This window comes from Tachypleus tridentatus, chromosome 8 (genome assembly GCF_004210375.1).
Source record: "Tachypleus tridentatus isolate NWPU-2018 chromosome 8, ASM421037v1, whole genome shotgun sequence".
In the NCBI taxonomy this organism is placed as follows: Eukaryota; Metazoa; Arthropoda; class Merostomata; order Xiphosura; family Limulidae; genus Tachypleus; species Tachypleus tridentatus.
The window spans coordinates 19,078,177-19,104,028 of record NC_134832.1 but is presented as its reverse complement, the minus strand read 5'-3'; the positions used below and the strand labels follow the sequence as shown (position 1 = coordinate 19,104,028).

Sequence of the window (25,852 nt, the reverse complement as noted above, 5' to 3'; positions counted from 1 at the left end):
CAACCTTAGTAACTAAGATGTATTAGACCTTATAAAATATGAAATTTAAAAGAGGTTAATTGACTCAGCTTATCAGCATTGTCTGAGAAAAAAAAACAAGCTGATGCTATTATATTTCAAAATGGCTTAAAAAACAAGGGACATTCTAAGCTCTTGACTGGTTACTGACATCATGTAAAGTAAGTGTACACATGGATCTGTTTCCAAAAATGAAAAGAGGTAAGTAAGGCCACTGTGTTTAATTATTTCATAAGCAATAACTATTTTATGTAGCACTTTGTTAATAGCTTCCGAAAACCTAGATAAACCAAATCAACACATTTCCCTTAATCGATATAAGCAATGCCATGAGTAATGGTTGTAAAAGCTAAAACTCTAAAACAGAACAGACATTAAACTCATTCAGGGTATCAATAAACACAACAGTGCTTAGTACAAAGGAACAGGCCAGGAAAAAAATGGCCACCTTATATTACGTACTGCTCATCATAGTTTCAAATATCTCTTAAAACAATCTAAGCTTTTATAAACAGGTAAGTTAGGCTTTCAAGATTTTTAAAACCATTAAAACCTTCAGTTTAAACAAAAAATCTGCTAAAGTAGAGAACTGGCAAGTGACATAACAGCAAATGTTCTGCTGATTATTCTAACTAAGGTGTCAAAAGGGATTGCTCTCCAATGCTTGAATTTGTTGCAACAATTTACACACCAAAATGTTGAATTTTAATTTGGAAAGTGCTGAAGTACTATATCCTTTTACTAACTTAAACACATGATGTCCATCAATACAACTTATCACACCAAGTTAAAACTGCTGCCTTTATAGCAACTGCAAGTGATAAATATTGGTCTAAAAAAAGAAAAGAAAAAAGTTAATAAACATTTTTGAAAAGTTTTCATTCCCCAAAAACAAAAATTAACATAAAATGATCTTGTTTAACCATGAGGGTCTTCAAACAACTGTTATATTTACTCAGGTAGATTTACAGAATAATCCTTATGATATAAAAACCTTCAATATTGAAGTAAATACTAATTTTGCAGACTATAAAACACAGTGTTTTAGATTTATTCTCTATTAGCCAGACTATAAACTTAAATCTCCTAAGCCAGTGCTATCTTAGGGTAGAATATATGTACCAATTTTTTTTCAATAGTAAAATTTTATATTATCACACAGCACAAATAGATAACTCATATAGACAAAAGAAAATTAAATAGAAGTCACAGATAAAAAATGAGTTAAAATAAACAGATGTCACATTTAAAGAAGATTAAAAGCAGAAACAAATCTGATTGAAGATACTCTCAAAACATCTACTGGAGAAAAAGAAATTATAAAAAAAATTAAAGAAATACAAAAAGGCATCATTAAAGTAAAAATTAACATACCTGTGAAATAAAGATAATAGTAAAGTTGAAGAAGTATGAAAGAACATAAATTAAGAAAAAAAATATTGTTGAGCAAAGAGAAATTACAATAACAAAACTGGTAAAGTGTAAAAATGATTATAAAAACAAAGTAAATAAGACAGAAAAGGACATCAAGATAGAAAAAATGAAAGCATGAAAGAACACTGATGCAGGTATACAACATTTAGAAACTCTTCTCGACATAAATGAGGATCAAACCAACTTCTGTAAGTAAAATTTGTAGCTTATTTTGATTACAAAGTTTTCATATACAAAGTTAGTACTTTACATTTATATCATTATTAGTAAAAAAACTGAAGAAAAATATAATTTAATAACATAGCCCTCCCATTATCATCTTCCTTTACCATCCCTCAAAGGCTCTACTCACATCCCAACATTTTGCTTACTTTTAATGTATTTAAAAAAATCCTGAGTGTTCAGGATTTACATTTTCAGCCAAACCTTTCTAAATGCCCCTCGTTTATAATTTTCTGGCTAACAAATTGACCTTGATCTTCTATACTCCTCTAACTCTCACAACACAGCAGTCAATTTAAACATTTTAAGTTACACCTCAATTTCCTAAAAGCTACCCAACAAATTGTTTATGGAAGCCAGACATACCACTGGTTCAGTGGTTAGCATAATTTATGGTTAGTACTAAATCAGGATTAGATTGCCTTCAAACCCTTAGCTTTTGTGCTTTGTTAATAAAATTTTGATTGGCAAATGCTTTTGCTGTAGTTAAGTAAGCTATGTGTTAATATCACACCTATAAGAATATTACTAGCATTATCACTTCTAAATTATAAATGACACTTTTCAATTTTGATGATAAATCTCTTAACTCCTCAAAGTAAAATGATATACTACTAATTAGGGTTACCAGATTTCCAAACTGAAAAATTAGGTCTTTTCTTTTTTCCATAAAGTATAACACTGAAACAATTTCAATTACAACGGCACAGTTTTTACAACTTACTGAATAATTTTGTGTTTATTTTACCTCATTTCAAAACCATAAAAAATTGGTTTAATGCTTCTTTTACTCTTTATAAGTTAAATAAATAATAATAATACATTTCAGTTATTTTCAACCTACTAAAAACATAAACTTTGTTTCTTCGTTTTCTTCTTCTTCCTTTTTTTTTATTTTGCAATTAGGCAGGTCTTCAAATCCCAACTCCTAAAACTGCCCAATGACAAGTTAGGTTTAAAAAAAAAAAACGTTCAAGGTAGACACATTTTACCGTGTGACCCGTTTTTGTCAAATAGTTCTTCAAGTAAGATGTAATGGAAACGTGTATATTTACAAACCACACATATCAAACACGCACAGAGCGAAAGAGAAACTGGAACAATTTAATACTTTTACAGTTTATGATCGGGGACATCTGGTAACCCTATTACTTTAGTATTAGATAGTATCGTAAATACCATTCTACAGTAGTTATATATTTTGACAATTATTTTTAAACGATATGTAGTTGTATTTCATTATTAAATACCTGCTTATTGTAACTGTTTCGCATGCAGTTATTTGCACGAAAATTTTAATTAAGACATTCCTATGTTCACACTTAATATCAATTAAACTGATATAACCTATTTTGCGGAATTGACACTTCCACAAACCACCATTTTGAAATCATAAATGACGTCAATGAACTTAAATATAAAAATGAATAAAATTCATATAGCTGTTAAGTAATTTTATCAAAAAGTTATACAAAATTAAAAGCAATTAAAATTATTTTATTTAATTATTATTACGTTTGTGCAAATTTGGATATATATTAATTTTAACCATAATGCACTACCAAATTGGCGCGGGAAATTATCTACATGGTAGTGTAGAAGTACGTTACGTTGTTGTTAAGTACTGGTGATTTTAGTTTGATATAACTAATATTATTTTATTACATGTTTTATAAAATAAATTAGAATAGAAGTTTTAATACACACATTTTATGTAATTTACAGCTCAATATAAGGGTAAAGCATGATGAACAAAGATGTAGGTAAGAAAGAGATTAACATGTTTTTCATAGTATATTGTTATAGTATTATATGTATAATTGAAATATTGATTTACCATCCTTGAAATGTTAAATCAGGTCTAACTTTAAGTTCTACATCACTAGCATTGTACAGTTACCTCTGGGAATGATGTGTATAAAGTGTTCATAACTGAAGTTTAAGAACGCTAGTTATTTGATTTTGAGAAATAACGAAGAGTTATCTGGCTCGCAGCTGCTCAATACGTTTTAATTTTATCAAACACTCGTCTTTCTGGCTCATAGTGAGACATTTGTAAGTCTACGGGCTTATAAGTACAAGTTACAGCGCTCAAATTTGGGGTTTGATTCTACCTTGTAGGCACGGTGGCCTAATGTGGCTTTGCTCGAGAAAACAGAGTAATAAACAACCCATTCGGCTGGCGATGACTCGTCAGCTTGATCTATTCCACTTTTGAACTTTAACTCTCCTAATCTTTAGTCTGAACTTTTTATTGAATAATGAATTTTTCAAGGACATTATTTGTATCCGTTTTTGATATACGTATATTTTCAAAACACATTCTGTAATTTTTTATTAGTTCTAGTAATCCTCTCTTGCATTAGAATCTTATCATAAGGTACTATTACTAGAACTAGTATAAGAAAACATTGTGGGTGTAGGAGAAAAATATTTAATTGAAATGCAGGGTGGTTAACTGAAAAAAATCTATAGGTTGTTAATGGACGCTGGTCAAACTGGACCCTTGTTACTAGTGGTTTAGCTCTCTTGCTACAGAAAAATGAAATGTGCATATTAATTTTTATGATATTTTATAGAATTATATTCAAAATGTAATTAAACCACTTTATTGTCAGTGGAAATGAATAAACATAACATCAAAACATGCTTAATAAATCAGACTTTAATATTAAATACGTTTTCAGTTAATTTTATAAGGAAGTGTATTTTTTATATCCTTTATCTTTATTCCCTAATTTATTACTACCTTTCTGAAGTATGGAACTTAATATGATATAGATATTACTAATGCAAAGTATAATTTTTATAACTTAAAATTAAACTTTTAATCTTATTTATTTATTAAGTCGGACCTATTTGTCAAAACATCTCTTTTACAAATTGCCAATAGTTTGAAATTTTATTATTTCTAACCAATACAAAAGCAAATTTTTTAATTTGTTAAATGATGTATCTTACTGTCTTTCAATACAGAGTATTTTCTATTTCATTTTCATTTGAAAGTTTCTCTTGCTGTGTTTAGATCAACAAACTAAGGAATTATTTATAGGCTGTTATGCCATAGTCAAAAAGCTACTTAAGTTGTGATAGTTATAAGACTTTGTTTTGTGCCTGTTATTACTGTGTGTTCTTAGACATTATTTAAGTAAACAAAAATTTAGTATAAATATGATTAGTATAAAAAAGTAGACTGAAATTTCATTGACAACTGATAGTAAAAAGGTTCAAGATAAATATTATATTTCTTGGGTTTCATGTATATTCCTTATTTGCTATTAAAATTTAGAAATTAGAAACTTATTAGGTTAGATAAAGTAATGAGGAATCTAAGACTTGTGTGGTGGGATCATTAATATCAGTTAGGCTTAATTTTAAAGAGCAGTAAAACAAAAGTACAAATAGTTGTATATTGTTGTGTTTAGCTATTTAGAATAGACAAATGTAGTTTCTGGTTATAATCTGCAGTCATTCTATAAAGAAAAATGATAATTTAGGTTGATTTCATATTTTTTTATGGTTTCTACAAGGTAAGTCAAATTGGCCAAGTCTGTATGGTTTGAATAGAAACAATAACAGATCAAATGTAAAATTTTACTTTAAAGAGTTTTAGATTTCATTAAAACAAACTATAAGTTATGCAAATAAAATTGAAAAATTTTAAATGACAGAAGTATTTTTAATCTCAGCATGAAAATCAGTTTGTACTTGGAGCAGTCAATACCTTCAACTCCATATATTCATGCACAACGATTTAGTAAAAATACTGAATTAAGTCTTATTTTCCCCTTTGGTGTGGATTCCTATACGTGGTAAAGGGACCTCCCAGGGAAGGTTCTGTTTTTTCAGTTTACCTCATCTGGGATCTAAATATCTTCCCGTGTGTTTGCCATGCTTTGGTGACCCATGAAGAGGAGGAGAGGAACCTGGTGGTTGAGGGGTCCAAACCCAGCACACCACTTTGGCCTTAATTTCTTGTAGATGGGCAGCCTTGGGGTGGCTAGGCTCAATCAGCTGGGACATTTGGTAGGTTCAACCAAGTACCCGTGTTGGATGTTCTCAACAGGTGTTGTAAACTCACAAAAAACTAGTGTTGCTGCAGTGTCCTTGTATGGCATTGTAGTGCATCCCCTTGTAGGGCTTCATATTGGGTGGGGTCAGTGTGCACGGAAAAATTATTTTTTTTTTATTATTGATTCTCCAAATAAAATAGTGAAAAAAAAAACCCATCAGTAAAGAACAACCTCTTGAAGATTCTGAGCAGCAATCTTTAAGATCTGCAACATCTGTACCTCATTTTCTTATACTACATTCTCTTTCAGACAAACCTTTTGGGCAAATGTCTCCATTTTTCATTCTGAAGGGACTAGAGCAGTGGGTCGCGACCCCCTTGGTAGGTGGAATGTGAAGCCTTGGCAGGGGAGTCACGAAGCCTTGTTAGAAGTAGCTTGGGATAACATTAATTTTATTTCATCAATTACATTTTCAAGTTGTGAGTGCCAAAAGGTTGGGAACCCCTGGACTAGAGGGACTTGCTGGCTCTCCAAAGTCAGTAAAGAAGCTTTGCTCAGGTGACACATTGGTGGAAACACTCACGTCTCAACACAGTGAACTCTTCTTACATTTAAAGGCAATTGGAGATGCACCTATTGAGGTTACGCCTCATGCTACTTTGAATTCGTCATGAGGAGCTACTGTTGAGTCGGAGATTCTCACTGGTTTCTTCACCCAAGACGTTTTTGCAGTGAGACATTTACGTTCTAATCTGGATAACATTAAAGCACTTTTGCTGCCAATGGGGTATTCACCCTGATCCTAAACTCTGTATCGGTGAAGCTGTGCTACCTGTGGTCCCTGAGACAAAGTTCTTGGGGCTTATATTTGATCATAAGCTGACCTTTAACCACACATCGAGCAACTGTGGGTCAAATGTACGAGAGCTCTGAACATCTTTCATGTCCTCTTTTCCACCACTTGGGGAGTGGATAGATGTTCTAAGCTAAAGATGTATCATGCTCTTATTTGATCAAAACTAGACAATAGGATCTACTGGCCCTGGAATCACTTCATGTTATTTCTCACCGATATTCAAAACCAACTCTTTAATAGCTACTTCTATGCAATTTTTCTGGATACCAGGCCACATTGGTATTCCCAGGAACAGGCTTATTGACACTGGGGCTAAATCTGTCTGCTCTGGCACTATCACTGCTGTGCCTGTCCCAAACATGGACTATGGTCCTGTATTCAAGGCTTGGCTCCATGCCAGTTGGCAGTCAACTTGGAGTGAGCAATGTGAAAACAAGCTTTTCCAAATAAAACCCTCTATTGGACTTTGGCCAACTTGCTTGCATAATGATTGGAAAGAGGAAATTGTCCTATGTAGACTACATGTTGGTCACAGTTTTTAACTCATTGTTTTCTTTTATCTAGAACTGATGCACCAGTCTGTTGTTTGTGTGATACTCAATCACAATAAGCCACATTTTACTGTCTTGTTGTTGTTACGACTCTCAACGACAGATTATTTTAAATGTTTTGTTCCAAGGTTTATCCGTAACATTAGTGTTATTGGCAATGGTGACACTGTCCACCTTAGAAATATTTTTCATTTCTTAAAAGCCATTAATGTTTTTAATGCTATTTAAGTTTTTATTTCATACATTAGATTTTTTTAATGTGATTCCCTTTTGAGAATCAAAATACATCTAGTTTGATTTGAAATTAGAAAATGGCCGTAACATCGTGTAACTCGAAATCAGGACTGAAAAGCCCAACTTCAGGTGACTAATGCTGCTGTTTAAACTACCTGTTAGTCATCCTGGTGAGGTATAATTAAAATTTTGGTACAAGTCTTTTGAAAATGGCCATAATGTCAAATAATTAGAAACCAGGACTGGAAAGACCAATTTCAGGTGACTAACAGTGGTTTTTTGAACTTAACTGTTAGTCTTTCTAGCAAGTTATGATAATTACAATTATGCTACAGAAAGTCCTTTGCAATTTGTATTACTGTAGTTTTTCTCTTAGTGCTGTAGGCTAGATATAAAAATTCAATTTAATGCTATTTGTTTATAATTTAAAAATTAATTTTGTTTTGTTTTACCTTAATTTCCTTTTATGAATTTTAACTTTTTACCAGATATTTGGCACAGATAGCCTGGTTGCTTTGCACCATAAAATGCCAAAACAACCAACCAAAGAAGTCTTATTTTTCCTTTGTGGTTACAAGGTTGGTCACATTGCCCAGCTCCATATGGAAAGTGTTTAGTTTCAGTGCTTGAGTCTTTTTTTTTTTTTTTTTTTGCATTGTCCCTCCTCCTCTCGGTAGCTCAGCAGTAAGCCTAGTACTGTAGTACTAAAGAAATACTAGATTTCAGTATCTGTTGTGGTCAGAGCACAAATAGCCAACTAGGTAGCTTTGTACTTACAAAAATTAATGTAGAGTAATTTGAAGATTCAATAAATTGTAAAGAGATCTGACCTTTAATTTATCATTAGTTTAAGGTAATGCATTTGATTTATTTTAAATTGGAACACATTTAGTACAGATGAGAAACCACACAATAGCATGAATAAAGAAATATTACTTGGCATAATTGGTGGATAAGCCATTGAAGTTGTGCTTTTTGCTTTTTTGAAAGAAGTTTTATTGTAAATAATAATTTCATGTATTTATTTAGATAGTGTTAGATTTTTTGAAAGTATGAGTGATGCAGTATTTCAAAGAATGTTAATTGAAGATGGTAATCTTTTTGATAGTGGAAGAAAGATTTGACAATGAAGAATACGAGATCTAGCAGAAAAGTATCCTATTTCGTTATACCCATGCTTCAGAATGGCCTAGTTTTGACTGTCCAGTGGCTTTCAGGTGTTAAAAGGTATATATAATATAAAAGTTTGTTCATAATAGTACTTACAAATGTTCAAAACCATTTTTCATAATTTTTTATGTAGGTGGGTTTGTTTGTATGATATTAAAAGAGAAGAATAATTATACTTGTTTCAGAATGAACGGCAACATCTTGAAAGTCGAGTATAATGTTTAGAAGGAGATGCTAAAGTCAATATAGTTTGTATGTGTGTGTGTGTGTGTGTGTGTGATTTTGAAGGGGGTTGTTGTATAAAACAGAAAATGTGTTACTGTGTGACATTTGAAGTTTAGGTTTTTCAAAATTGTTTCCTTAGAAAATTGAGAGCTTAAAACTTTTGTGCTATTATTATTGTCACATTAACTGGTATAACATAAAAATAAAGCTTAATAAAAATTTCAATGTGAGGCATTAAAACTTTGTGTCATGTGCAATAAAGGTAATTGGTTATAAAGGTTAAGTGGGTTATACTCCGTTAGGGGGTCATGTAAATGTAGAAAACCTAAAATCGGCAATTCAAAATAAAGTATCGCATTATACAACTGAGAATTTATTTAAATATTTCCTCTTGAAATTAAGTAGTTTAATTTTAATTTTGAATGTAACATGCATACTTTGACCCCATGCTTTAAGGGTTAGCAGAAGTTTAATATGCTAAGTTACAATTATTGTGGATTTTTACCATGTAATATATTACAGTGCTTGTAGTGATGCATGGTCTGACAACTGTATATTCTGATAATAATCCTGCAGCATAGATTTCATTCCAAAAGACTTTGTAAAATTATTGTCCAGAGCACTCCTTCCTGTATGCTTTCCATAACCAGTTGAGTATATGAAGATGATAGTTCCAATCACCTGTTTTAAGAGTGAAATTAAGAGAAAACCAGTGACCTGACTGGTGTGTCTTTGTATGGAATAATATGAATTTTATTCTTCAGTGCTTCATGTATGCAACAGTTGGATGGGAGATATGACTGTGAGCCTTATCTTGATAAGGCCATACTCTGATAACTTTGTTTTCAGATGGAGGTCCTCTTTGGTTATTTACATATTGTTGCTTGAGGAATGTGTACAACTTTTGGGATTATGGATTGCTGTCATCTACAAAACACTGCCTTATGCTTATCAAGGTTACGACGTGACTTATTGCAGATCTCTTTTTAGATGGTCCTGGTTCCCAAAGTTAATCTATATTCCTTTGTTATTCAATGCTGTTACATACTCTTTCCAAAAGCAGTCAGTTTTCTATAATATCACACTACTCGCATAATGCCAAAGATTATCAAAATGTAGTTCTATTACATACCATTCCACTTTGATTTTGTAGCAGCTGTGGATTTTGCACAACTTTCTGATTTGCTTATTCAAAATAATTTTAATATAATACTTGTGAGAAAAGTGTTGTTTTGCAAACTATGTATTAACATTTTGTTTGTTGTGGTATCTTGTGTTTAAATCCAAAAAGTTTATAAAATGTAAAGGTAGTGCTGTGTATTTAAAGTAATTAAAACAAGTGACCTGCCTAGACTTCTCAGCTAAGAACTTTGGTACCTATAGCTGTTAACAAATCTGATGAGCACTTGTGGGACTCAAGGTGCCTATTTCATGACACTTTATACTCACCAAACACTTCTGATGTAAAAGACACTTCAAGCCAAAGAATGTGACCAAAAATGAGAAACTGATGTAGTTATCTACTAAGTGACACCAGATCTAGCAATGTTTTCAAAACCTAGGTATTAGAGCAAGTATTAAAACTCAACAGGATGACAATAGTGATACTCTTAATTGTCCATAAACAAATGAAAAAACCTACAACTTTCATACAAAAACGTTCTTTGACGTAGAACTCTGGGTGAAATACTCATTCCTCAAACATCTTTCCCTTTACAATGCACTTTACTTTCTACACTTACTCCACCCTTACACATAGTGACATTGTCCTTACTTCCCTTTTTTTTTCATTGTTTAAAAATTTGTTATGCATGTATGGTGATGTTAAATGCACTTTCTTACTTCTAATTTCATTTTTGTTCAGTTTAATGATGTTTAATAAATTTTTTCATACCCAAATATATGTTAATTTTTAATTACATAAATACTTTCTGTATAGTTTTATTTCTGTATGTCTATGTATATTACCTTAGGTTACTTTAAAATTGACAAAGAATTTAAATTTTATACAGTTTACAGTAAACACTTGTATGCACATAAAGATAATGTCAGACCAATGGTTTGTTTTTCACAGTCATATGTGGATGTATTGTAAAAGTATTTTTGAACAAAAATACTTGTTTTTAACATGGTTGTGTTTTCCTTTTTATATAAAACTTGCCACTATGGATGAATGAACTAGATATTTGTATATTTTATAATAGTGACTAGAGCTATTTGAAATCTCGTGAAGAACAGATGGGCTTATTTGAAAATAAACTTTCTTAAAAACCAGTTATGCACTTTTAAATTTTAAATCTACAGCTATGAATTTAAAGAAAACTGATGACGCTTAAATCAGTACAAAATAGACAGAAAAATTAAACATGTAATTAAATAACCCAGTTATAGTTGTGTTGAATAAATCTGTTCTTAAAGTTTTCAGGACTGATAGTTTCAATCAAGTACAAGATAGAAAATTGGAAAATGGAATATATAAACTCATTTAAAAATGCATGGAAAATTGCTTCTGAGATCTGAGTAAACAATGTATGAATGTTAATACTTAGGAAAAGAAAGTATATCCAGCTATTTTGTTGTTCTGATTTCTGTCTTTGTTTACCAGTTCTAATGAACAGAACCACCTACTGATTCAAGTGCCAAGTGAAGATGCTCCGTTTGGTGATTCGTGTTATGGCAGTGAAAAACAAGGTGAGAGTAGAAAGCAATTGATAGCATAAAAAATTTAATGTATTGTACAGGAGTGAGGTTTAAGTGCCAAATTAAAACATGAATTGCCTCCATTCCTTGGAGGGAAAATGAGATTACTCAGACTGTGTAAACTTAGGAATATATGATTAACACAGCTTTGCAAATAGTGCTTAGTGAGTGGAAAGACTGAAAAAGAGATCAAAATTAATCATTAAGGCAAAGTTAACAGAGCATGTTTCATTTCTCAAAACCCATGTATAATTGTTTTTGTATTCATTTATGCCAAACACCCATCAAAACCAGACAAGTAGTTATTTTAAATCTTTCACAATAGTCTCAGTCAAGTTCATGACAACAGATTAATCTTTATAGTTTCCAAACCATAACTTCTAATATGTTTTGTGTGTCTTCAAAAAATGTTGTAAGCATTAAGTGATTTGTAGAAGTTAAAAAACCTGAATTTTATGTGAAATGTTTCACTAAAACTTTTCTGTGTATATTCAGTCAGTGTTGACTACCCTGAGTGCAAAGTGATTTTAATGTAAAGAATAAATAATTTGCTTGATCTGAAAAATCTCGGATTTTTTTTGTGTAATCTCTAAGGTCTCCCAAATAAATTTCTAACCTTTTTCATTAAAATTTTAAATTTTGTGTAATTTTCTTTATTCTAATTCTATATGAGGTTGGACAAAATTGACCAACCTTATAACCACCAAAAACAAATTGAAATAAATCTAAATTACTCTCCTCTTTTTCCTTTTTCTTCATTCTAGAATGATTACAAATCAGGGTTGTAACTAGGCTGATTTGAGTGATGAGTGGTAAAAACCAGTCTAAACAGCCCACTAATACATGTGCCTATAGCTGCCAATATTCCCCACCCCTTCCCTTTGGATAAACAAAAAAAGGTTATTATTTTCATGATTATAGTTTTAATAACAGTGAAAATTTATATATTCCTTTGAAAAGTCAAATAAAACACTCCACATGAAAATTCAGTAGGAAAGCATGTTATGAGTGGCATATTTAAAAAAATTAAAGGCAGAGACAAATTTTACCCTAGGTTGAGTTTTATTTTTCTGTTAGATATATCTTTAACAGTAGATAACTGATAGGAATTAGTCACAATGAAATTGTAAAAAGGTTTTATGCAAAAACACATTGATATTTTAAATGTTGGATATCCATAACATTTTGAAAATATTTTTATACAAAACAAACTTATTGAACAGAAATTAGGTTTTGTGTGGTATCTGCTGTTAATGATATTGTCTGATGTGCTATGTTAAGTATGAGTGAATTAGCACATTATCAGCTATTTGTTCAGTTTTTTTATGATAGACTTTTCTTAAGAATGTTTTTAGCTCAAAGATTATTTGCTTTATGACTTTTCAGGAAGAGTGTTTTAAACAAGCTTATTACAAAGTAAACTGCTCTGCAACGTTGACAAAAACATTTTCATTCTTATGGTAAATTTTTTCCAGGTGACATTTAGTGTTATGCAGCAGCAGCCACATGTGGGAGTGCTAGGTGGATATAACAAGCTCTAGGAAGCCTCACCTACCACAGCTGTAAATCTTCTTCACATTGTGACATGAAACTACTATTGTTTATATATTAACCCTTTTAAAATGGGTCACAGGCCAAATTTCATGTCATCACGTATGTTAACTTGCAAATTCTATTGATCTATTATTTTATGAATTTATCTGAATAAATTTGGTATGAACTTGTAGATTATAATTCACACTTTATAATCGAATTAATTTCTAAATTTAAAAGTAAGTATTAAAAACACACCTAAATATCGATTTTTTTTTATATATTTTTTTAGTCACATGGTATGTTGAATGTAGCACTAGTTAAAATTAGATGTTTGTGATGTCAAAATATTAAGTTTGTACTTTTGTACAAATTAGGAACTTGAATTACCAATATTGGAAACCTAGAATATAAAATAGGAATCTCGTATCTTTTGATTTTGCTGAGATATGGTTTGTGTACTGAATCAAACACAGTGGTCCTGTTCACCTCTTTCCAGTTTTGGAAATGGTCCCTTATATACACTTACATCAATATGGCATGTGATAAACCAGTTGACAGCTTAGAATGTCCCCGTAGTGTTAAAAGGCTACCATATTCCTTCAAACCAAAATTTCAAGGAGGTAAGTTCTGTCTTTAGTCTGCTCAAAGTTTCATATTTGTTTTAGATCTAAATACAGCTTAGTTAATAAATTTCATAAATTATAGTACAATTCTGTGGTATTGATGTAGTAATTTACAATTTTTTGGTAATTCATTTGTATATATTAGATGTAAAAAAAGTATTTCGTTTTATATCTACTGTGTGTGAAGTTTTAAAAAGTAACTTGAAGAGATAATTGTTTGCTTTACTTCTTTATTTATTGTTCTATATTTTAAAAAAGTTTCATAACTTATTTCTAAATGGTAATAATCTGTATACATAGAAATAATGTGTAGTAATTTAAATGTGACTGTATATTACAAAATACTAGTCCATTAAAACACAGCCAAGACAGGATCATATTTTAAAGACTAAATGTCTATTTTACATTATTGGATACAGTAACAGCAGTGCACATACACTTTGTCAATGCAAGTTATGTAATGTTAGCCAGGCACAACTGGAAGGTCAAAATAATAAATATATATACATAAATATATAATGTTATAAGATTTAAAGTACTTTACTTAACATTTGTATTTTTTTTTTGTAATTTGTGGTCATTCTAGCACAAAAAAAATTCCTAATATGTGTATAATAGTTGAGAGGTCTGTCAAATTGACAGACCCCACATATAAAATAACAGATAAAAATAGTCTTACTGAAAACAAATGTTGTAAATGTATTTAGAATATTTAAGAGATTACACAAATAATACTTGAGATTTATGGGAGGAAGAATGGTTGTTGTTTTTCACAAATTTCCAGTAAAACATTTCATTAAAAAACATGACTTTTTTGTTTACAAAATACCTGTAATCTTTACTAAAAGTCTACCACATTTTGTGAAAATACACCTACTGTATCAAAAGTTATAGTGCAAATGTGTAGATGAACTTTGTATATTATACCAAGCCTGTTGCAAAAGGGTTAATGACTTTCTTTAAGGCTATTGTAACTAAATCAATAGGAATGAAGCTGCTAATAAGTAAAACAAGGATTGTAGTTGGACATCTTGACATGTGTCAACTAAATCATGACCATTTTTTGCTGTTTAACATTCAAGAGAAAGAATCAAATCCTTTCACTGTAAGGTGTGAAAGAAAGATGTGTTGAACTAATCATTAGCTATCTGCTTCAAATCTTAACTTAATATTTTTGTTGAGTTTCAAAATATGCAATTAGAATTTTATTTTAATTCTACCAAGTACTGCCATAATTTGTTTCAAAAAGAATATTTTGATATGCAGTGCTGAGTTTGTCTCAAATATCATATGATGGTTGTTTTTTGTTGGTTTTTGATTAAAGCAAATAACAGAAGTTTGTGTGTGTGTGTGTCAACTTTATTGTTGAACTTCATAGTAACGTTTTTTTTAATGCTTTTGAGAATGTAATAAATTGTACATGAATTTCACCTAATGATCGAAATTGCAGGTCGGTTACTTGCAGGCAAAATAAAATGTATGCATTTTTTTTTACCTAAACTTGTTTGGTTATTTATTTTTACATAGAATATTAATTACTTTTAACGCTGTGCTTTTGGAACTCATGCATTTAATTTCCAGGGTAACTATATTTTTGTAATGCACCAGGTTTTCATTTTGAGATCCAAGTTAGGAATGTAATCCTGATATTTGCCTCAGGGGACACCACAACAAAAATAAAATATAGTTTTTACCCTGGGATCTTTTCAATTAGTGCAGTATTTTTTGTGTAATTTATTTTTGTTATAGCTTGGTTTTTAAGTTATAACAAATATATAATTAGTCAGGTTTGAATTTGCTGTTTTTAATTACAGTCCTTTCTTGTGATTTTGTTTACTTTATCAAAATGTATTGATTTTCACTGAAATATATATAATTTTCAAGTCATTATTCAAATATTTAATTTTTGGTGATGTGAATTGTTTCATGTTTAACATTTAAATGTCAGTGGAATAGGCTTCAATATAATGTAATTGTTTGTTTAGTAAAATAATGTAAATTGTTTAAATTTTGTTTTTGTTTTTTTCTTCATTTACCTTTCCTGCAATTTTGAATTTTTTGCAGCATGAATCTGTTAATCATACGTTTTTTTGGGGTTTTTTTTTGTCATATACTGAGTGAACAGAATTTAAATTACACAACAGCTTTATAGGTGTCTGTTTCCTAGCTGATGTTGTGAGGGTCATAACCCAGTAATATTGTAACCATGCATTGAGACATGTTCAGGTTAACTTTACATGCCTTCTCTTATAGTTGAATGATTATAGTATGACTATCACTATCATTAAAGTTGTCCAAATCTTAAATATATTATCTCAAACTTTTGATTATTTTTCTTTTTGCTGTCTCTTCTCTAGAACTCCCTTTTTTTCTTCATATAGAATGGAAATTTCCAATTTTATTTTTAATACATTATGATGATTGTTAAATGATACATTTGAAATAATGCAAGTTGTTAACTTTTGTATTGCTTAGGTGTTAGGGAAAGGTAATGAATTAGTGTTTATTTACTTCATGTAATTTCTTTAGTAAACTAGTTTCTGCATACAAAACTCACTATGGTAATTTGGCATCATGTGGGAAATGTAATTGTTCATGTGTATAATGTCTACTAAAGAGGTTTGGTTGTGTGCTTCAGACTAGTATTTGAAACATGATGAGGTCTTTGCTAATTTTTAGCATACATTAATACATAAAACTTTCCTAAATGTTGAGTGTACCTTTGTATTGGACAGTTGATTATTTTAACTAGTAAACAATATGCTTAGATTGTATAAAAATGAAAAAATATGGATGAATCTTTCTAATCTATTGGCTGATCGTGCAAGTAATACAGCTTGTACACTAGAGGTTATGGACATTCTGCATAATGGAACAATATATAATTATGTTATTCAGTGGTTTTTATTTCTTCATGGTTCATAAGTTTAACAAAAAAGAAAAATGAAACTAGTGTGTTGAATGTCTTGTGATTATTTTTGTGTATGGTTGAAATGTCTTTCATTTCAGATTTGAAGACTTACGAATTATTAATTTTTTTAATGGAAGGTCAGAGGTAGCACAATAAAAGGTTAAGGTCAACTACTTATAAAATTAGTTGAATGTGCATTGGAGTCAGAAAAGAATTTACTTGGGTATCATTTTTAGTTGCTGTCAATAAAACTTAGCCATAATCAGCACACCTAGTGTACACATTGACCATCACAACTTTCTCAATTGTATATCTTTTTGCATAACCATGATGAATTTATATCAATCTGTGTAATTGTCAAGGAGAAACCGTGGATGAATATGACACTACTGTTTTCAAAATAGGCAAAGTACATATCTGTAGTCCATACGAACCCCATACTATCATTGATCCATGACTATACATACAGTTTGTTCTTCATCATACAAAACAAATTTCTTTGTTTATTGCACTATATCACCTTCTAATGGAGGGTAATCCATCAAAGTAGTACAGAATCATCCCATCTGTTTGCTTATAATAATGTAGTAAGCATGTGTGTTTTGTTCCTCAGTGAGAGTTCTTTATGATGTCTGCTTACAATGCCCTATTTTATAGAAACCTTGTTTAATGATTGTTGTAAATAAACAGCTTATTCAGTTTTCAGTCCATGGCCTACCATAGGGATAAATTTGTTGGATTCTGGTCAGACTTGAGGTGACCAACAATTTACACTTTTAGTTACCTTTCAGATAAATTTTGTAGTATTGTAGTAATCTTATCATATACTGGTGGATAATGAATATAGGACTATAATAAAACTTCAGCTTTTTTGATACACTGTTTTTATAAGGAATGGTGAAATACTACTAATTTTTATACTGAGTGTCATTGTAATTTCTTGGTTTGATAATGTATTTCCTCTATAATACATATATTTTTATGTTGGTCACATTGTATGCTAACCCTAATAACAGTTGCAATGCAAATGCCTTTGGAATTTCAGTACAGAGCTTACTATAATGGTAATTTGGTAATGAAGTCCACTTGGACCCATGTGTTTCATAACATAATTTTTCAGAGGAGTGCCGATGAGGTTTAATCTTATTTTGATACCAAACGTATTGATGTGCATTTATAAAATATTAGTTTGATAAAATTTTGAATGTAAGTTTACAAACAAGATATGGTGTTTGACCTGTGATTGTAGAAAGACCCATCTCAGTAGAGTTAGGCAATATTTATCATTCTGTACAGTTAAGATTTGGAAACAAGATCAACAAAATTATCACATTAATTTTTTGTAAGTCCATGTCTTCCTAGTGGTATGTGTGCAGACTCATACTGGTGGAAATCAGGTTTTAATACCCATGGTGGGCAGAGTACAACTGCCCTTTGTGCTAAACAAATACAACAGGCACAACCTTAAATAAGGAGATATTTAAGAGGGTTGGAAGTTTTCTAATTTTACATCTCAAGTGAAGTAGTAAAAATTGTCATAGTGATTCTCTGATTGTTAAATCTTACATTAATGATGAAAAAATGTTTGAAAATCTAGATAAAAAATGCTTTGTAAAGCCATTTTCCAATATTTTAAATTTTGTTGAGTACTTAACATAGTTTCTTAAGGGTCAAATCTTTCTTTACTATCCTTTTGAGATTCTTTGAAAAGGTTACTACTTGAAAACATGAAAGTAAGATTATGAATTTGGTGTCTGAATTTTCAAAAAATACATTTGACAATGTTTCACATAAAAGGCTTGTTAAAAGATCCTCTGTAAATGTAAAGGAAAAGTTTGCATGTTGGATAAAATCAGTGGATGGAAGAAAAGAGGATTGTCATGATTTCAGTTTAGTGAGACTCAGTTAATGTCAAAAGTGGTATACCTCAAGATTTTGCTCTTTTTTGATTTACATCAATGGCAGATGGAAAAATGGTCACTAAAGTTGCATACATTTTGGTGATAATATTCAGTTCTTGGGTGTCAATGGCTGTGAGAAGAAAGATACAGCTTAACAAAAAGACTTAGGTCAGAGTTGTTGCTAAGTGCTGACCCAAGTTCCTATGCTCCATTTCTATTTGAGAGTGCTTCAGATCATTAGTTAGGATCTTGAAAAATCAGAATGGAGAACCACAATCAATATTCTAGTGAAATACTGAATATTTCTATGCCTGTAAATCCAAACCCTGAATCTTTTACTTACCAACAGATGCCAATGACTTAAATTTTTCATTTAGTCGGACAAGTAAATAGCAGATGGCTTTTAATTATAATTAATGTAAGGTAATGTTTGTGTTTTATCATAATTGAAACTATAATGGAAATTACCTTAATCCTTTCCTTACAGGTAGATTTCATCACATTTTGTAGACTTGCATTCAAGATTTATGAATGTATGTTATCAATTTGGAGTTGGTAATTCAATTTTGGAAATGTGTTATTTTATTTTTTAGTTCAATTATAAATGTTTTTAAAATTGCTAAATAATTGTACATCATCTTCTGCTTTTGCTCATATTATATGGTGTTCATCATTAAATTTAAAATCTACAGTTTTTAACAAATTATAAATGCAAATTACCAGTATTGACAAGCTATAACATAAAATAAGAACCTCTTCTTTTTGCTACAGTATTATATATATAATGAATCCACTATAGTAGCTCAACTCACCTTCTTTTCTTTTAAAAATAATTGTTTATGTATGCCTACTTCTCTTAAGTTTGTGTTTATAACCAGTCAAAAACATTCATATTGATCTACATAATCCTGTACATCTTTCTATAAAATTTATGCAGATAAAGCTATTATTACCATTGGAGAGTGGTTTCAGTATAGTAATGTATAATTATGTGTTATTTCAAAATCAATAAATAAAACCTAAATTTTTTTACATCTTCCACACAAAATTTTACTAGGCTTAGCAAGTATGAAGAAAGAAGTACAAAAAAAAACTTTGTAACGTCAGAAGTAGTGGAAGTCATTGTTTTCTTTATACTTTTTATTTGCTTTTCTATGTTTTAAGAAGAAAAAACTAAAATTTAAAATTTATTTTAAATAGTAATAATATACACACACACATGTAATGTGTTGTAACCCAGATGTCACTGTATTATTACAAAATACTGGTATACTAATACTAAGATTAAGAAGAGTAAAACATTAGTAAAGGCTGGTTTTATGCTGTTCAATACAGTAATGTGGTCTGCACATTTGCTGGGTGAGTTACAACTTGTGTGGTAGGATTATTAGTTACATACAGCTCAAAGGTTACTAAAACAAAAATATGAGAATTTTCCAAACTTTCATTCTTTTAGTGTTTCCTATAAAATTTAATATTTTCTTTATTATAAGTAATATTTGTTAGATATGAAGATGAATAAATGGTATTCTAGCAAAGCTACATAATTTATTTTTAGACTGTTGCCCTGTGGAACTTAAGAAATTTCAAGTTAAAACTACATTCTTTTGAATCATATAAAGATGAGATTTTTCACACTCGGTGATCTCCACATAATGAGACAATTTTAGCATCTAGTGGCACTGACCATCATTTGCATTTGTGGGACTTTAGTAAGATTGGAGAGGGACAGTCTTCAGAGGATGCAGAAGATGGACATCCAGAACTCTTGGTCAGTAAATCTTAGTTTGAGAAGTAAGAATTTTACATATGAATTATAATGAATTAGTAACTAACATATCTGAACCATTTAACCCTTGTGTTATTGAAATAACGAGCTAACATGTGATCATCATGTTTACTTTTTATGCTCAGCAGAACTTGTTTATTTGTTTGTTCCAAAGTTCGCACAAAGCTGCTTGAGAGCTATCTGCACTACAGAACTTGTACTGAGTGTCAGTAAATTATAATCTAATGAAAAACACCTTTGGTGTGAAAAAAAGTGCAGCCAAAAATTTTATTGTTCGACTTGGGGCCAAACGGTAGGTAAAACAAAACATACAGCCTAGCTAACTGTTGAATAATTATTTACTGTAAAATTCTTATCAGTGCTGTAAGTGCAACTACAGCACACCCAAAATCCCAGCTGGATTTACTTGCATAACTCTCTCATATCCTGCTCTATGGGATTTCAGTGTGTATTTTTTTTATAATGACATTTATGTTGTAAAGATCTGTCAGTGTACTGTTTTTCTACTGAGAAGTTTGCATACTTTTGGTGCAAATACAGAAAGAGGGAGATTCAATCAAAATTGAAGGTTTTATATTTCTTAAAGGAATGTTTCAAAATTTGGTACATGGACTAAGAGCTCAGTAAATTGCATCCACTGAAAATATGTGGCAGTTTGGATTACCACAGTCTGAACTACAGGAAGTGTAATGCTGCTAAAGTATCATTTCTGTTAATAACGCAGTGTGTCCTGCAGGTTATTTTGACCACGTGACAAACTATTGTGTATTTTGATTCTTGTAAGAGAGAATAGAGTTTTGTTTTAAATAATGGACTGGTATGCTTGTGCCATGAAATAACGTTAAATTGGGTAAATAATACACACCCATGTCTGTAATTTGTAGGTTTAAGCTTTCCTCTTCAATCATCTGTTTTCTCAGTAAAATAGTATATAACAGTTCAGTAACATGGTATTTTTTAGCTTATGTAAGGTTGTTGTACTTTGATTTTACTCAATAAATTAATCCAATTTTCTGTAATTGCAAAGAGTTAAGTCTGTTAATAATGGATGACTTGTTTCTTACAATACAGTTTTAATAGTAGTATTCAGAAATAAGGATCTCAGTTACCAGAATATTTTGCTGTTGTCTGTAACACTCTAAACCTAAGTTTATCTGATGTCTTGTTATATATAATGTATCTTTTAAACAGACTAATATAGTTTTAATATAAAAATATTTCAAGAAACAAAAAGAATATGTGAAGAATCTATTATAAAATCCATTTTATTTTATTTTTGAAATCTTACTCATTTTGAATATTTCAGTGCAATGAAATTTTCAAACACCATTTTTTCATTGAACTTAGCTTGATTTTAAGGATATCGAATAAAACGTTTCTGCATGAGTAGATTAACCTCTATGGGTACTTATGAAAGAAAAATCACTCATGAGAATCAATAAATATTTAAATAAAATGTCACTACTAAAATGCTTTTCCAGAAATGTAATATGTGAAAGACTTGTATGTTACTCCTTTACATTGTTTTCAGTTTTTGTTTTGTATATGCAAAAAAAATATTAAATTATTCTTCTTTTTGAGTTCTTCAAAGCATTTTACCCTAACAGTTTTTATTAATTTTAGTGTGGGCTGAAAATATTTATAATGATGAGGAGCCAGAAACACCAGCATCAGAACTGGAGGCATCCACGTCTTGAAATACATAAAATTGCCATTACTATGTGGGAAAAGTGATATTATGACAATTATTCTTCAAAGAGTTTGCGTTGAGCAAGTCTTGTCCAGTGAACTTACTCCTGTTGTTGACTTTTAAATCTTAAAGATGTTAAAACATGAATATTGAGCTTTTATTTGTCATATATGAGGTTTAGTATTAATTCAATTTAAATTTATATGCATTTTGAGTTAATAAATGCACCAAATACATTACTGTTAAGTAAAACACTTATTATTACTTTTTAAAAACTTAGTTTGAAGTAACATATATATTCAAAGCATCGATGAATGTGATTTACATACATTGCTTCATTTAGTCATTTGAGCTTTTTTTTTGTAGAGCTTAAACATGTTAACTAAAAGCAATGTACAAACAAGTATGCATTAATGTGATCTAACTACCTATGGAACAAACTATAAGAAAGTATTGTATAGTAGTTTGGATAACTTAAATGAATAGTTTACTTAGTTTAATTTATGTAACAGTTAAAGAACTTTACTGATGAAAGTTAGTCTCTTAACTTGATGATGAAGTAATTAATTATATAAGTGAAAGATTTTCTCTACATCTAGGATTAAACAGTAAATCTTAGAGAATCAGTAGCAAGCTAGTGTCATAAAATTTAATCATGTAGAAAATCTGCTTTCTGTGATAGTTTGATGTGGAAATAACCACATGTGACTTTTGCTTATTTGGTAAAATTAACCAAACTCTCCTCTGAAACATAATACTTCTATTTGATTCATTGTAAAGAGATGTCATTGGCCTTCAAACTTCAAAGTTGTTTTGTTTTACTAAAACAAAAGTGAAGATGTTTGTTCTCTGACTGCTAAGGAGAGAAAAAAATGAAGTAATATATGAACATTAAAATGTATTTAAGGAATAGAACACGTATTGTGAGGTAAAATGTAGTTCACTGGAATGTATAATTGCTTGAAGCAAAAAAAAAAAAGAAATTATTGTTGCAAAGAAATAACTTGCAATTTGTAGAAAGTTTTAAAATCATATAGTGTTAAAACACTTTGTTGCAGATATTTTAGCAAAAGTAAACACATTCTAAAGTTGTCATTTTGTTTTTTGACAGCTTTCATAAAATGGAAGAAAGTAAACCAGGACCATCTATAATATTCACAACTTCTCAAATAAAAGGAAGGGGGAATAATATAGGAAAAGAATAATATCACTGATGTACTGTCAGGAATGTCATGATTCTTTTGGCAGTAAGTTTGACCATTTCCTCAATTGCATGCGTAAGAAAACTGAACAGTGTTGTGGTGCATATGTTACACCATGTTGCTTTGTTATGAATACATATACAGAGTTTTACACACACACACACACACACATACTGTTATATATGTTTATTTCTATACATAATGGCCAGGTGGTTAGAGCGCTTTACTTGCAATGTGTGGGTTGCATGTTCAAATAATCATTCCACTAAACATACTAAACTGGGACCATTATAATGTTATGGTCGATTCCACTATTCATGATTAACCCAAAAGTTAGCAGTAGGTGGTGATGACTAGCTGCTTTCCCTCTAGCCTTTCATTGCTCAATTAAGGATCACAGACAGCTGTTGTGCAGCTTTGCACAAAATTCAATAAACAAACCAATGAGCATAATATTTGTCCAATCCTTGTAGAACTTTTACAATTGTATAAATTCTGTATCAAATTGCTACTATTACCTCTGATTTATAATGTTTGCTTAGGGTGTTATAACTACAATAACAAAAAAGCTTTAGTTTGATTTTTACTGGTTATGAGTGTATTTTAATCTAAGAGTGGGAAACTCGTTAAATACATGACTTAGGTTGTAAATCACAACTTTGTAGAATGCTTTGGTTTATCTGTAAGAAATAGTCTGGCAGCTGGAGTAATAGGGTTTGTTTGTTTTTTAAGCCTATCCTTGCATCTGAAGTCCCACCATGGTTCTTTGCTGATTTTGTATCTTCAAACTATATACAATCAGAAATTTTTAAATAACGATTGGTATCCTTTACCCTCCTCTCAAATGTAATTATGTAGATTTGTGTCAAAAAAGTCACATCTCAACCACTACAAGTGATAAAATATTGAATAAACTGTCCGTTTATAGATTCTGAGGCACAAGAAATTTACTGATAGCATAAACAGTAAGTAATCAGCTAAGACTATATAAAGAACAGGTATTTCAGTGCTTGACTGACTTGTATTTACTATAACTCTTAAATTATAAATTAAACTTGCATGCTTATTTTTATTTTGTTTTCAAAGTTGAACAACTTGTATTGAGTATAGAGCATAGCACATGTTAACTTCAACTGAAACATAGATCTAGTGAAGTTTAAGCATTTATTAAGTATACCTCTATATCCTAACTTGATATTTAATATATTCTCATAACAAAGACATTATGAATGAGTGTGTATTTTATAAAGTCAGGGCCTGCTGTAATCCAAACTAGCACATCTCAATTTGCACATGATAATGAAACACAAAACAATATTAAAGTTTGAAATCTCAGAGACCGTAACCTGCATTTGCATATAGACTGAATTCCTTTGTAACCCCAGTTACACTGTGCTGTCTCAAAAACTGTGTATCATCATGTACTACAAAACCACTTTGTTGTTTTTATTTTAGTCTTTTGTTTCATTGCAGAAATATTCACAATTATTTTGTCAGACTTGCCATAAGAGTATAAGACCATCTCTTCAATAATATGATGCCACCAGTAAATTTCAACATGCTATCACTTGTAGTTGCAGAGATACAAACTTTTATATCTATATAATTATGCTTAAAGTGAGGAGAAGGGTTACCATGGAATTAGCCATTATTTTAAAATGCTCAGAGGTGCCAGCTTGGCATATACCATTTTCTGATTGAACATAGTTTGAAGGTACAAAATTAACAAAGAACTACTGTGGGACTTACAGTACAAGGTTACCTCAAACTTCTCCTGTACTAAGATGCAGTTTTCCAAGAATCTTAATTGGTCTACTGCAACTTATCAATAACAACCACAAAACTTAAAGCAAATGAAAAGTGTGATCTATAAAATAAAAATTAGAAACAAAAACTTAAATGATTGCATTTAACCTTTATTTGTGTGTGTGAAATTTCTCTGTTTACTGTTTAAAAAGTAAACATTATAGGTAAGTGTGATATTAGTCACAAGGTGTCACTAAAGAAATCTTAAAGCTTTTTGCCTACAGCTTACATTTGGTTAAAATTAAATCCACAGAATTGTGTATATGTAAACAGTGCTATTAAAACACCATCAGTGAGTTATGCCACATATTAAATGACTGAAATCTAGCTGACAGATTTTGATGTTACTTTATCCAATACACAATAATCAGCAAAAACTATTGAAACAGTGTCCAACTGACTAACAATGAAACTACCCTTTGGTAAAGTCTGCTAACTGCAACAGATTGGAAGGTTCACATCCACCTTGTGAATTTAGAAACTAATTTACTACACTGTAATCAACAGTATATTGAGACAGTACACCTAGCTAGCACTGAAACTGCCCTACCTCGTGAAGCCTATCAACGTCAACAGATTGCTAGCATTTATCAAGATGCTACACAGAAAAAGCTCTGACTTCCAGAAATTAGTAAGGAGTAAAATCGTCGCATGAAATATTTTATACCTTCTAGTCACGTGGCATGAAGATGCTACATATAACATTTTCCTTTAGGAAATTTAAAGTTTTTCTTTTTACAGTTTAATTTTAGGACGTGGTGAACTCAGTTAAGATCATGTGGTTATTTGTCACTTCCTGCTTGTTTTGTTTCATTTCGATCGTTAGTGCCCAGTAACAACACAAGCTCTCACATTTAGATGTAATGGTCAACAAGACTCAAAACTTGTATTCCATGAAATTTTGTAGAAACTCGGACTGGTAAATACCTCGACTAGAAATCAAATTCCCCTCAACAGAGTAAAAAAAAGTG

The 25,852-nt window shown here is 30.6% G+C and overlaps 1 protein-coding gene and 1 long non-coding RNA gene across 24 annotated transcripts in view; one reads left to right on the top strand and one right to left on the bottom strand.

Annotated features, from left to right (window-relative positions):
- The window catches only part of Reps (RALBP1 associated Eps domain containing), a 103,687-nt gene extending 100,619 nt beyond the window's left edge, over positions 1-3,068 (bottom strand). For 3 of the 7 annotated variants that reach the window (XM_076517838.1, XM_076517837.1, XM_076517842.1), the window contains exon 1: positions 2,925-3,068. The gene's annotated coding sequence lies outside the window, so the exon portion shown is untranslated. Of the gene's footprint in view, positions 1-2,302; positions 2,397-2,518; positions 2,670-2,924 lie in introns of those variants that run through there. The other 4 variants (XM_076517841.1, XM_076517843.1, XM_076517839.1 and 1 more) reach the window with 4 other exon arrangements.
- LOC143258619 (uncharacterized) lies at positions 2,735-24,975 on the top strand. 17 transcript variants are annotated; one of them, XR_013032421.1, is made up of 7 exons: positions 3,246-3,275; positions 3,400-3,437; positions 8,437-8,555; positions 11,329-11,414; positions 12,899-13,579; positions 19,953-20,165; positions 21,807-24,975. It is a non-coding gene; the product is annotated as an uncharacterized LOC143258619 (long non-coding RNA). The 17 variants fall into 17 exon arrangements; XR_013032420.1 differs by lacking the exon at positions 3,246-3,275 and adding an exon at positions 18,882-18,927 and having other exon boundaries at positions 3,284-3,437; positions 12,899-13,076; XR_013032419.1 differs by lacking the exon at positions 3,246-3,275 and having other exon boundaries at positions 3,284-3,437; positions 12,899-13,076; positions 13,456-13,579.
- The last annotated feature ends 877 nt before the right edge of the window (positions 24,976-25,852 follow it).